The sequence below is a fragment of the Scyliorhinus torazame genome, chromosome 4 (assembly GCF_047496885.1).
Source record: "Scyliorhinus torazame isolate Kashiwa2021f chromosome 4, sScyTor2.1, whole genome shotgun sequence".
Taxonomy (NCBI): Eukaryota; Metazoa; Chordata; class Chondrichthyes; order Carcharhiniformes; family Scyliorhinidae; genus Scyliorhinus; species Scyliorhinus torazame.
This window is the reverse complement of record NC_092710.1, coordinates 173,384,449-173,399,657: the sequence shown is the minus strand read 5'-3', so window position 1 is coordinate 173,399,657 and position 15,209 is coordinate 173,384,449.

Genomic DNA, 15,209 nt, shown 5'->3' with positions numbered 1-15,209 from the left:
TGCAAATAATTTGTATGATAGTCATTGAATGAATTAATCCACAATGTTCATTTTATTAAAAAAAAAAATCTCACTTCTCATCTGACCATATGATTGGGATGATGTGCCAAATGAAATCATCTCAAGCTCTTGGGTTCCTTTGACCCACCTGCTCGTTGCACATCAACTGCTTGCCTACCCGTGACTGCTATTACGAATGGTAGGTACCATAAGGGGAGCTTGAAATAGAAATGGAGCAATTATAAACGTTTTTTAAAAAAAAAAAAAAAAACATTTCCAGAATTATTTCCTACTTGTTGGATCTCCCTCCTCACTATTCCCACCATATGCAGCAGCGATTTGATTCCTGGCATTGCTGATGTCACATTGCAACAGATTTGCTGGGATATACACGTGGTCTATTTTGCAGTCTCCACTGAAGAAGATGACCAAGGCCCACGCATCGTTCAGAATGCAGACTAAATGGTTCTCTGTCCTAACTCTATGCGACAGAACACTGGAGATATGGCCCTGCTTTATGTTGAGCACTTTGCAAATCACAAAACAATAAACTACCCAATTATACTGCATTTGTTTGGGTTACCTCAGTCATGCTTAATTAATCTCTGCAGCAGATGTGGTAAAACTCAAATAAATGACATTGTTTCCTTCAGCCAGTTTTTCTCATTTCCTCCAAGACCAGATACATTATTGATACCAGGCAGTCGGTGCTCTCTGGAATCATTTTTAAGAAGCCACTCCCCATAAGAGTTATTTCTGTCCATGAGGCAGGGAGCGTTATCAGGAAGTATCACTGGGAAAGGGTGGTCAAACAGCCTGGACGTTTCCATCTATTTAAAATGGCTGTATTATTGTAGTTCCCCGAGATGTCCCCCTGCAGGGCCGCAAAGGATTATGGAATCGCTTGGCACATGTGTACTTTTTCTGACTGCAGAAGAAAGCAAATTTTAGCTCCGGGCACAAGCTAATTATGGTTCCCTTTCTGTCCTTTCCAATAACTTGTATTGTTCAATAGATGCCGATAGTGGTCGAAAGTGAAGAGTGTTTGCTGATTTTCTTTAACGTACTCTATCCTTTGGGACATCGATCCCAAATAGAGTATGTTCACCCACTAACAGGCAAAATGCTGAAAAGCTGAAATAACCCATCTACTGCTCAGCTACGTTAGCAAATATCAAGGACCGAAGTTAAGATTTTCATCTCAAATAGCTTAACACACATGATAATATTCTGGCTGAACTATTGGAGGAACACTGGGGTTTAATTTCAACATGGTTATGTTTGTTTAATGAGCATACAATTAACACAACTATGGTTTAACGGTGCGAAAAACCATATCCAATTTGCACATGTACCTAGGCCATTGCTGAGTTTGACACGGTTTTTTATTGGATGGTCATGGTGGTTGCCTGAAGAATGATATGTTGATAAGTTGTGTCCTTAGCAGGTGTGCTCCTCCTGCCTCTATTAATACTGTAGGTGTCGCTAATCTACACCTGTTTTCTCACAATTGCTTCCCCTGCCCATGCACTCACCTGTGTGCCTTGGCTGGCATCTAGACTGGTGAGCTGCAATGGGGTACCTGATTGGCATGTGCAGGTTGCAGCAGTGATGATGATGATTCATAGAATTTACAGTGCAGAAGGAGGCCATTCGGCCCATTGAGTCTGCACCGGCTCCTGGAAAGAGCACCCTACCCAAGGTCAACACCTCCACCCTATCCCCATAACCCAGTAACCCCACCCAACACTAAGGGCAATTTTGGACACTAAGGGCAATTTATCATGGCCAATCCACCTAACCTGCACATCTTTGGACTGTGGGAGGAAACCGGAGCACCCGGAGGAAACCCACGCACCCACTGGGAGGATGTGCAGACTCCACACAGACAGTGACCCAAGCCGGAATCGAACCTGGGACCCTGGAGCTGTGAAGCAATTGTGCTATCCACAATTCTACCGTGCTGCCCCTAATGTGGCCCAAGAACATTTAGAATCGCTCCTGGACATGTCCATTCTGATGTGCTACATTCCTGTTATTGGAAGCTAATCAAGTTGGGTCTCACTACCTCCCCTTTTATAATGTGGAGATGCCGGCGTTGGACTGGAGTGAGCACAGTACGAAGTCTTACAACACCAGGTTAAAGTCCAACAGGTTTGTTTCGATGTCACTAGCTTTCGGAGGGCTGCTCCTTCCTCAGGTGAGGAATCACCTGAGGAAGGAGCAGCGCTCCGAAAGCTAGTGACATCAAAACAAACCTGTTGGACTTTAACTTGGTGTTGTAAGACTTCGTACTGTCCACTTTTATATGCAGCTCTATTGTCCTTAGCAAAAATATCGAATCATTGTTGAGTGATGAAAATCAGCACGTTGTTATGTAAATTGCCTGGAACAATTAGTAACTCCACACAGTCCATGAATCAAAACTAGAACCTTCTAATCGCTTCAACTCAGTAAAATACTGAGGTAGATTTTCATCTTGCCATCTGGCAGTGCATATCAGCCATCTGTTACAGAAAGCTGAAGCACAATGGCAGTTTCATCCCAGGCTGCAAATTTAAAATCTACCCCACTGTTTTTACCATGTGGGGATCACCAGTCGTAATGTCACTGGATTACTAAGCCAGAGGCCCAGGATAGGGTTCTGGAGACAGGGGTTCAAATCTCACCGCAGCAGCTGGTGGAACCTGAACTCAATTAATAAAATCTGGAATTGAAAGCTAGTCTCAGTAATGGTGACCATGGAACTCTCAACCCATCTGGTCCTGCGGTTAGGGAGAAAATCACCATGCTTATCTGATCTGACCTACATCCGGTCCTTAACTGAACCCTGAAATGATCTAGCAAACCACTCAGTTCAAGGGCAGCTAAGGATGGGCAACAAATGCTGGCCCAGCCAGCGATGCCTACATCTCATGAAAGAAGAAAGGAAAAAAACTCACGAGGAAATATGCTAATACTGCCCTGGCCGAGTCTGCAGTCCGTGCATTGGACTTATCAGGCATCTACAAACTCATCCCATTGGAGTGGAAGCAAGTCACCCTCGATCCTGAGGGACTGCCTAAGGAGTTCTAAGTTCTACCCTAAACACATTGTTTGAATGTTGTGTGCACATGGTTCTCATACCCTTGATTTAGATTCAGAAACTTACTGTAAGGTGGCGAATGTTGTGAATGATCTCAACGTAGGAGGCAAACATATAGGCGATCATGGCCCACCTGGGCAGCACGGTAGCACAGTGGTTGGCACTGTTGCATCACAGTGCCACGGTCCCAGGTTCGATTCCCGGCTTGGGTCACTGTCTGTGTGGAGTCTGCGTGGTTTTCCTCCACGTGCTCTGGTTTCCTCCCCCAAGCTCCGAAAGACGTGCTGTTAAGTAATTTGGACATTCTGAATTCTCCCTCTGTGTACCAAACAGGTGCTGGAATGTGGTGACTAGGGGATTTTCACAGTAACTTCATTGAAGAGTTAATGCAAGCCCACTTGTGACACTAATAAAGATTATTTATCTCTTCTAAAATTCAATCTTTGACTGCCTTCAGTTTAGCTTCTGTCCTTTTAACAACATAGAGATTGCCTTGATCGGTCTTCTTCAGTCATGCTTTGCCACTCCTTTACCCCATCAACCTCTGTAGAATCTGCTAAAGTAGCACACACTGGCCAAGCAGGTAGAAAACAAAAATGTTGGTTTATTTACAAAATACAAGATCTCCACTCCCCGAAGGGTCTCCCACCAAGACCTGCACCCAGGTCGGGGTTTTTATGCTAGCGATTTAATCCACTATTTAGGGAAGCCCTGCCCCCTCGTTACCGGGGAAGCCCGTACAGTAACTTCATACTTGTGACAATACAAGATTATTATTATTCAGTGGAGGTCACGGGGAATCTGATAGTCCAGATGCAGTGACCTACATGAGGTCCCACTGAACTCCAATTCCAAGGCTAACACCCCTCCTCACCCCCAAGTCCGGAGATACAACCATGTCCACGGGTGGATCCAAGGAACCTGTAGTCACCTTAGCCTGGGAACGGCCACCAGTGCTGTCCATGTGGCATAACTGAAGGAGTGCAGCGAACTGGGGAGCGACATTTTGTGCGGAGCGCCTTGGCAGGGTCGTTTGAACGGAGGCGGCTGTCGGCGCCACAACGGGTTCCACGGAGGCAATAGGCCCATGTCAGTCTCGGAACTGGAGTTCAGCGGGTCCCCATCTGGCACCTTGGTGTCCTCAATGTCCGAAGCCTTCTCCAAGGCAGGTGTGGCCGGGCCAATGGTGGCAGCTGGGGCAGAGGTGGTAACTCTAGCTGGAATGGGTTTTGTTCCGGAACCTCCGGAATTAGATCTGACGTCTCAGGGATACGCCCACGGTAGTGATCCACATGCCGATTTGATTTGTGCCCCTGTGCCTGCACTCTATAAGAGACCGGTCCCGTCTGGGCTAACACGACACTCAGGATCCATGTGGCGCCTTCACCAAAGTTGTGGACGTACTCCAGGTATCCTGCAGCAAAGGTGTACACTGGCCTGCGTCAGCCACGGCTCTATCCTGGCCCTGGCGGATTTTCCTACCAATGTCCGGGAGAACCAAAGTCAAACATGTATAAAGGCATGTTTGCATCAGCAATTCGGCTACAGCAACCCCAATGGTGGCATGCGGCATTGTCCTGTGGCAAAAAAGGAATTGCGCCAGACGAGTCTCCCATGACCCTGAGGTCTGCTTTCTCATTCCGCTTTTGGATGTGTGGACTGCGCGTTTTGCTAACCCATTCATCACTGGATGGTACGGGACAGTTTATCAGTGTCGTATGCCATTTGCAGTCATGAACGCCCCAAACATCGCACTCGTGTAAGCTGTCGCTTGTCCAAGACCAGCACCTCCGGCATCTGGAACTAAAACATTGCTGCAGCCTGTCTCTGGTGGCTCAAGCTGTCGTACTTTGCATCTTATGGAGCTCCGTCCACTTCGAGTGGGCATCTAAGACTATGAGGAACATTGGTCCTGCCTCCACATAGATTTTGTGGGACCTTTGCAGGGAGCAAAGACATCTCGGCCATTCCCATGGGTGGAGCGGTGCCAACGACAGCAGCTTCCAGTGCTCCTGGCACTGAATACAATGCTGGGCCACCTTCGCTATATCCGCATCAATGCTTGGCCACCATACGTAGCTGTGGTTTAGCATCTTCATTTTTGGCGCCCCCGGGTGGCCATTGTGGAGGTCCTGTGTGAGTGGGGTGCACCCACGCTCAGGAAGCACCACGTTTTCCCCACAGGATGACACCATCCTCGATGCTTATCTTGTTAGGGTACGCCTTCAACTCCCCAGGCAAGGTGCGGTGTTGGGTCCCATACTGGACTATGTGCCATACTGGGGCTACTGCAGATCCATCCGAGTCCAGCCTCGGATGTGGGAATCTGTGACTGGCAAGGAATCCATAAAATGGAGGGTAGTTATCACCTTATCGGCCGACGCTGGTACAGGCAGCCTGGTGGGAGAAGGGAGGCTGCTCAACGCATCGGCATGCAGGGTTGTGGACCCAGAGCAGTGTTTCAGTACGCACTCGTACGCTGCTAACATTAGCACCACTGCTCGATCGTGAAAGAGGCGATGGGGGAAATCACCCGGTCCTCCTTAAGCAACCCCAACAGGGGCTTGTGACCGGTAGAAACGGTGAAAGGATACCCGTAGATATACTGATGGAATTATTTTACCCCAAAACACCACGGCCAAGCTTTTCTTCTTGATCTGTGCGTAGTTTATTTCCGCGACCGTCAACGTCCGAGACGCTGTAGCCACGTAAAATGGCTGCGTTCCGATTAATCTGGCCAAAACCCAGTTTAAAATGGCTAACCCGAAAGACTGCTGGGAAAAGCAGCCAAGAAGACACAAGCAGGCAGCTGCAGACAGTATTGCATATTCGGCTCTGGGAAATTAGCCCAGATCGATACTCAGGGCTAACAACAGCCCATCAACCCAGGTATTTGCAGTTGCATTCAGGACTGTTTACACCTAATCTACTCAGACATCCACAGTTAAATCGGCGATCCCCGGGAACAATTGCAACATATTAGCAATTGAATACCGGGCCAGACCTGTCGGCGCCTGAAGTGGCCGAAACAAAGACAGGTGAGTGACCACCCCCCGATCGAGGAATCGCCTCACCATTGGACACATCAACCCCAGAGATTGGGGACAGATCCAATCACTTGGGACTCAGGGTCAAGAGCCGCCCCGGGAGGTGGGAAGCCCCTGGGCCCTATAAAAGTGAGGGTCCAAGTTCAGATCTCGCTCTCTCCTCTTCGCCTGCTCGAGACCTTCGCAAGAACAGCAACCGGCAACAGTAAGTTTGAATCCAGCGATCGCTATCCGGTAGAGACACCTAGCCACCGACCTGTAGCAGCCTTTTGAATCCCGTGGGCCAGATCTGATTGGACAAACCATTAATTTCCCTGACCTGGTGGGCTCTTCCTAAGTTAAGTATTGGCCAGTAGTGATAGGTTTATTATATAGAAAGTAGTAATAGGGGATTAATATTGCTTGTTGTATATAATAAATGACCGTTATTTTAATCCTTACTAAGCGGTGTGCTGTACTATTAATCATAACCTGAACTTGAACCACGTGGCGGTATCATAAAGATACCTGGCGACTCATGAGCAAAGGTGACGTAATCAGAGCAAATAGACTAAGGTTAAAAGGAGCAACATAATTGGCGACATCCTGACGGGACCCGACTTAGAAGTGGAAAACCACTCCGGGAGAACCCCAACATTTTGAATTAGAAGTCCAATCGGAAACAAAACAAAAAAAAAACCACAAGTGTTCAAGCGGTTCTGGTTAATAATTCACAATTCAGAAGTGTGTATATGCATGCGTAACTAACAGGGTTATAAGGCAAAACTGATAGATTTTTTGTTGCGTCAAAACTATCGGCAGTTGGTATTTCGGAAATTAGCGCAAGCCGTACCCGCATCTACCACACCACCTTAGCCCCCTGTTCCAAATTCGAACGTAACGAGCAGATAAGAGAGAGCCATGCAGGCAATGCAAGCGATGCAGCGCCTCATGAACCCTGAAGATTTTGCTGTCGCACCAGTCAGCAGCGTAGGAGTGGGACAGTGTCCTGTTTGGGAAGTGGAAATCCGCAAATTTCTGCAGGGCAAAGGATGGCCCATGTGGAAGGATTTCTGCAATAACGACGACTCAGGTCCTGGAAGTATAGGGCATACTTGGTGGGAGAACCTGAGTGAGATCCACAAAAAGAGTTTAGCAAAAGCGCGCAAGCCGATGGCAATTGTGTCCTGTCTGGCACAATTGCGAGGCACAGAGGAGGTCGTCAGGACGCTCCGCAAGGAAATAGAAGGCATACATCGGATGAGTAAAATCGATGTATGCGAAATTGAGAAAGAGAACCTGGAGTTAAAAGGGAAATTAGCAGCAAAAGACGAAGAGGTGGCTGACGCCAAACGGGGTCACCAATCTTGTCTGGCGCACTTGAGTAGTTTCCAGTCACAATATGAAAAGGCTTATCAGGACCTGCAGCGTGCAGTCCTGGTAAAGAAAGAAACAGAAAACCAGTTAGAGAAGCTCCAGAAACAATGCAGTGATCTCAAGGCAGCCTTGAGAGCGCTCCACGCCACAACAACCAAACAAAGGCAGAGTACTTTGGACCATGCAAAGTGCCGAAAGCAGATTGCAGACTTGAAAGCACTGCTTTCTGTCCAAAAGGGATTTCAAGAAACCTTTGGGGAAAGTTTAGACCAGGAAGACGGCCCTGATTGGGAAGAATTGCAAGAGACAGCGCAGAGATATGTTCAGGGAGCATGTGTGCAGGGAAAACCCCAAAGGAGGAGAGCACCCCCACCCCCCACACAACAGATAATACAGGCTCCCATGAACCCTGTAACAACCCACCGCACCGCCACAGCAGACGAGGCGGAAGTCTTATATTCCACCCCCCTCACAGTGACCCAATTACGGGACGCGTGTGCCAAAATCACACCGTTCCTCCCCGCTTCAGACCCACACCATTTCTTTGCCACCATCAAACACCAGGCGCCCATGTACGGCCTGGATGAGAAAGAGCAGGTAAAGCTCACGGTCCTCAGCTTAGACCCACAGCATAGAAGGTCGCAGCAGCCCTTCCCGACCCACAGAATGTAGGAGGAGGCACCCTTGCAGAAATGCAGGCCACCATCCTGGATGCGATCGGGTACAACCGGGGCGACCCCATAGACGGTCTGAATAAATGCAGACAGAAAAAGTCTGAACACCCCACAGCGTTCGCAGGACGCTTGTGGATTCATTTTGAAGCCGTTTTCGGCAACGTAGATCGTGCCCATTTGTCCCCAGACAATATGACCAAGTGGACCCGCACCCTTTTCTCCCATGCCACGGAAGCAGGACAGAATGCCTGTAGCAATTATGACCCCTCGGAGGAGGCTCATAATGAGAAGTGGGTGGTCAAGAGATTGTCCCTCGTTTGGGAACAAGCGGCTCACAGTAAATCAGCCACTAGAACACCCGAGGAAAACCAAGCTGCCGCAGGCGTGCAGGCAGTAAGAACCACTCTCCACAACCCCGCCTGGGTAAAGGAGGGAAAGAACAGCCCCCCAGCCAAACCGCAAGAGTGCTACAATTGCGGACAATTGGGACATTTTGCTAGAGAACGCAATGGCCCTAAAAAACCACAGAGTGCCCAACCGACAGGCACTCTCGATAAGAAAAAAGGCAGAGCCCATAGCGACCGAGAACTGAGGTGTCCACATCGTGATTTAAAGGAGACACTTGGTGAAAAGTGTTGTCCTTTCTGATGGAACCTGCAAAATGTTTTATGTTGTCTGTCTGTTTGTTAAATGTTGTTCGTCCTACAGGAGAATTTTCTCACCGCCTCACATCCATTCACCTGAACTTTTTAGCTCTTTTCTAATTGGACAAGCAAGACGCTTGTTCAGCGGTACCAACTTGTCCACAGATACCTGGTCACCAGACCAGACGCCCATTCAGAGGAACTAGCTTTTCAGCTGATACCTGGTCACCAGACCAGACGCCCGATCGTAGCTACTCTTCTGATTTGATGGTAGAATCAGAACAGTAACCCCACCATGATGACTACATTTTTGTCCGTTCTTTGGTCGCTCAGGCAGTGGAGAAACGGCGTGAGACCCGCCCTGCCTGGGGACCCCCCCGTTGGTCAAAAACGCTCGGGTAGGGAAGATACGGTATTGGTAGCCGTCCTACCCGGGGACTCCACCCAAGTCTTACCCGTCGCGGCCCACACGCACCTCATTCGACCTTTTCTTTCAAAAACAGTTTTATTTTATTTAGGCAACCTTTGGGTTGCTGCCACATGCTATTTACATCCTAGCACTGGTCCACCATTGGGAAGTGTGCCGTGTCCAAACATTTGTTTTGAAAAAAAAATGGGGGGAGAGTCACATACTGTGACCAATTATAAGGGTTTAATTGGCCCCAAGAAGGACAGACACACTAACACACCAGATATTAAACCGAAGTATTTACACACACTACGCTTGTCTTACAGAACTCCAGAAGCTCCAAGTCCGTAGAAAACCAGCAAAAACAGGAAACGGAAAGAAAGAAGACAGCCATGAGGACTCCTTTCTTCGTGCTCAACATGTTTGTTATGGACTTTTGGTTGCGCTGGAACGCGGACCCCATCACTCCAAACCCCTTTACTGTTAACACTTCACGGCCCAGTAGTACCGAGGGCCCAGTCACCAACCACACTGCATTATCCTGGTGTGCCAAGTTCATAACTTGGTACTCCCTACCGTACATCATTGAGGCACTGTTGGCATTGGCTATACTCAGTTGTGCAGTACAGACCATGATCCTCCGCAAGTGGAAAAGGAGAGCGCACCGCGCTCGAACCCCGGTCTATCGGATCCGATCCCCGATATTCGGCTATGACCAGACCCCAGACCCCCGCGACATATGAATAATAAAACATGCACTGGCGGTTTTTCCCCTGTAAATAAAAAGAAAATGTATGGAAATGTATGATCCTGAGCTTGACTGCCAAGCCAGGAAAGAATATATTAAATGTTGTGATATTGTATGTTTAGAGAGATAAGATTGTATAATGCTTGAAAAATTGTTTAGGTAAAATTAGAGGTTCCCAGTTTATTTTTTTATAGATACATGCCCCTGCCTGACATAGCACCCTCAAGAATTGTTTAGGTAAATGTTTGTGCATAGCTAGGGTCAGAGTAGTGGCCATGTAGGAGGTACCCCCCCCGCCCCCGGTCAGGGAACGAAGAGGACAAAATTTATGTGATCCTTCATGCTTTGCGTTAGGATCACAAGGCGGGAATGTAGCCACATAAAAAGGCTGCGTTCCGATTAATCTGGCCAAAACCCAGTTTAAAATGGCTAACCCAAAAGACTGCTGGGAAAAGCAGCCAAGAAGACACAAGCAGGCAGCTGCAGACAGTATTGCATATTCGGCTCTGGGAAGTTAGCCCAGATCGATACTCAGGGCTATCAACAGCCCATCAACCCAGGTATTTGCAGTTGCATTCAGGACTGTTTGCAGCCCATCTATTCAGACATCCACAGTTAAATCGGCTATCCCCGGGAACAATTGCAACATATTAGCAATTGAATACCGAGCGAACATGTCAGCGCCTGCAGTGGCCAAAACAAAGACAGGTGAGCGACCACCCCCCGATCGAGGAATCGCCTCACCATTGGACACATCGACCCCAGAGATTGGGGACAGATCCAATCACTTGGGACTCAGGGTCAAGAGCCGCCCCAGGAGGCGGGAAGCCCCTGGGCCCTATAAAAGTGAGGGTCCAAGTTCAGATCTCGCTCCCTCTCCTCTTCGCCTGCTCGAGACCTTCGCAAGAACAGCAACTGGCAACAGTAAGTTTGAATCCAGCGATCACTATCCGGTAGAGACACCTAGCCACCGACCTGTAGCAGCCTTTTGAATCCCGTGGGCCAGATCTGATTGGACAAACCATTAATTTCCCTGACCTGGTGGGCTCTTCCTAAGTTAAGTATTGGCCAGTAGTGATAGGTTTATTATATAGAAGGTAGTATTAGGGTATTAATATTGCTTGATGTATATAATAAATGGCCGTTGTTTTAATCCTTACTAAGCGGTGTGCTGTATTATTAATCATAACCTGAACTTGAACCACGTGGCGGTATCATAAAGATACCTGGCGACTCATGAGCAAAGGTGACGTAATCAGAGCAAATAGACTAAGGTTAAAAGGAGCAACAACGCAAATGTTATGGAAGCGCTCCGACCCGTCGTCCATCCTGTGGGCGAGGACAGCTCTGACTCTGTAGGGGGCTGGCATCACATGTCAACAACAGTGGCTTGGTCAGGTCAAAGTGAGTCAGTACATGCGAAGAGGACACCTGCTTGTCTACTGACACAAAAGCTTTCTCCTGGGACTGGGAGCATTCTCAACGTTGACCTTTCTTCAGCAGACAGTGGAGGGGGTGCCAAGATCATGGTGAGGTTTGGATTAAATTTACCATAGTAATTTACTAGGCCCCAAAAAAGAGTAGTTCCATCGGCCTGTTTTGTACTGGAGCCTGACGGATAGCCTGTACCTTTTCCTCCATGGGGTGTAACCCATGGTGATCCACGCGATAACCCAGGTGGGTGACCTTGGTTGCGTTGAAAAAACAATTTTCCCTGGAGGCGGAACCCCACCTCTTTGAAATGTCAGATAACCTTGGCCAAGTTGCCCAAATGCTCCTTTTCAGATGATCCCGTGGTCAGGACATCGTCAAAGTATGCCGCTATTCTCAGGACTTGCCACAGGATGTTTTTCATCACCTGCTGGAAAATAGCGCAAGTGGAAGAAACCCAGAAGGGGAGCTGGGTATTGGGCGGCACGGTGGCGCAGTGGTTAGCACTGCTGGCTCACAGCACCGACCACCCGGGTTTGATCCTGGCCCCGGGTCTCTGTCCACGTGGAGTTTGCACATCCTCCCTGTGTCTGCGTGGGTCTCATCCCCCCAACCCACAAAGGTGTGCAGGGTAGGTTGGACACGATAAATTGCCCCTTAATTTGAAAAAAAAAATTGGGCACTCTCAATTTTTTTTTTATAGGTAGCTGGTGTACACTGATAGTCCCTGTTGATAGTCACAAACCGCCTGGTATCCGGGGTCAAAGGCAGTTGGAGGAATGCATGGCTCATGTCTAATTTGGAAAATGTGCTGCCACTGTTGAGCTTGGCGTATAGGTCTTCATTACGAGGGCAGGGTAGCGATCCAGATGGGAGACACTGTTAATCGTCATCTTGTCGTCCCCACAGAGGCGGACGGAGCCGTCGGGCTTCATCACTGGCACAACTGGTTGGAGAATTGGACAGGCATATTTCATTGATTTCATAGAATTTACAGTGCAGAAGATTATCTTCAAACCTTCGAGACGATCCATCTCCGTATCCACTTTCGACCATAATGCTTACGGGACAGTCCGGGCGAGGAAATATCTCGGTTGGGCATTTGGGTCAATGCTGATGCAGGTCACAGCCCCTCTGATGGTGCATAAGCCCTCCTGAAACATGGTAGGGAACCTGGCCAGGATCCCCTCAGGGCCATGTAGGTACATTTTGCAAACTCTTTGCAAGTCCAATCAGAGATGGAGCAGACAGTCATGCCCAAGCAAACTTGGGCCGCTGCCATTTATGACCACCAATCGGATGTGTGGAACTCTTTGCTGCAGAAGGCTGTGGAGGCCAATTCACTGAGTGTCTTTATGAAAATGAAATGAAAATCACTTATTGTCACAAGTAGGCTTCAAATGAAGTTACTGTGAAAAGCCCCTAGCCACCACATTCCGGCGCCTGTTCAGGGAGGCTGGTACGGGAATTGAACCCGTGCTGCTGGCCTGCCATGGTCTGCTTTAAAAGACAGCTATTTAGCCCTGTACTAAACCAGTCCCCATAAGACAGAGATAGATAGATTCTTGATTAATAAGGGGGTCAGGGGTTATGGGGAGAAGGCAGGAGAATGGGGATGAGAAAATAATCAGCCATGATTGAATGACGGAGCAGACTCGATGGGCCAAGTGGCCTAATTTTGCTCCTGTGTCTTATGGTCTTATGTGTGCCATCTGCTGCCTGTATTCTACCAAGACCATGGTGGTACCCACGATTGCCAGCGGTTCACCAGTGCATGTAGCAAAGTGGGAGTTCGTGTCCTGGAGAGTCAGCGTCTGGAGACCGGGGTGAATATGGTCAAAGGTATGGCGGCTGACCACGGATACCATATCCAACTCCATGGAGATGGAATGGTCATTCACCTACAACAAAAGCTGAATGGGGGCGGGACGAAGTCACGCAATGCAGCCTGCGATCGGCCTCTTCTTTGTTGCCCATGTAGTGGGCCTGGTACCCGCCCCCGCTGGCGGTGATGCCTGGTGGACAGGCTGCACTCCGGTGTCATTTGAACAGCAGCCGCCAGCTGGAACCTGCCAGGTCTCCGCGGTCAGGGTAGGACGTTCTGCAGCATTCTGGGCCTTAGTAGCGGCGGTGGCCTGTGTCCCTGCGGGGGGTGGGGGAAACACCCACTGCTGGGGCTCTACTTCTGGGACAGGGCCTGGCAGTGTGTGGTTTTGCAGCCGAGGCTCAGCGCCACCATTCCCCGGAGCTCCTTGGACTCCTTGCTTTGCGTTCTCACGGGATATGGCGATTTCCAAGGTACGTGGTAAAGTCAGATCAGTCACAACCAACAGTTTTCTTTGCATGTCGGCATCACAAATTCCACATGCAAATCAGTCACATGACGATTCATTGAGTGTGGCGCCAAATTCACAGGTTTCAGCTAATTTGTTGGGGTGGGCCAGGAAGTCACTGATTGATTCTGACTGGATCGGAATCGTCAGACAATAAATAATGATTTTGGGTCAAAATGCCCCTTCACTAAGGCCACCAATGCGGCGAACGACCATGAATCCGGCGCATGCGGGTGGGTGAGGCTCTTTGAGGCTATACGTGGGCGCATCACAGGCCGTGAATAATACCGCAGTCTGCCATTCGTCCCGACAATCCCGTTGGTACAACAAATGTATTGCATGCGCTCGACGTACTGTTCCCAGTCATCGACCCCTGCTTGAACTGGTTCAACTCTTACCAACCTCTACAGATGCACCATAGAAAGCATCACAGCCTGGTATGGCAACTGCTCGGCCCAAGACCTCAAGAAACTTCAGAGAGTCGTGAACACAGCCCAGTCCATTACACAAACCTGCCTCCCATCCATTGACTATATCCACACCTCCCGCTGCCTGGGGAAAGCGGGCAGCAAAATCAAAGACCCCTCCCACCCGGCTTACTCACTCTTCCAACTTCTTCCATCGGGGAGGCGATACAAAAGTCTGAGAACATGCACGAACAGATTCAAAAACAGCTTCTTCCCCGCTGTTACCAGACTACTAAACAACCCTCTTATGGACTGACCTGATTAATACTACACTCCTGTATGCTTCACCCGATGCTGGTGTCTATGTATTTACATTGTGGATCTTGCGTTGCCCTATTATCATAGTTTATCATAGAATTTACAATGCAGAAGGAGGCCATTCGGCCCATCGTGTCTGCACCGGCTCTTGGAAAGAGCACCCTACCCAAGTTCAGCACCTCCACCCTATCCCCATAACCCAGTAACCCCACCCAACACTAAGGGCCATTTTGGACACTATAGGCAATTTATCATGACATCTTTGGACTGTGGGAGGAAACCGCAGCACCCGGAGGAAACCCACGCACACACGGGGAGGATGCGCAGACTCCGCACAGACAGTGACCCAAGCCGGAATCGAACCTGGGACCCTGGAGCTGTGAAGCAATTGTATTATGTATTTTCTTTTTCTTTTCTTTTCATGTACTTAATGATCTGTTTGAGCTGCTCGCAGAAAAATACTTTTCACTGTACTTCGATACACGTGACAATGAACAAATCCATCCATCCATTCAACCTTACCGATATGCAATATTTCGGCAGATGGCTGAGAGGCCTCTCTAGGCCTAGATGAAGTGGCTCCGGCATGTAGTACCTGGCGTAGATGGCAGTTCCACTTTATTCTCGTTGCCAGTGTAGAATCCGCTAAGGTAGCACGCATTGACCAAGCAGGTAGAAAACAACGGTTACGTTTATTTACGAGATACAAAAATCTCCACTCCCCGAAGGGTCTCCCTCCTCGGACCTGCACCCTTGT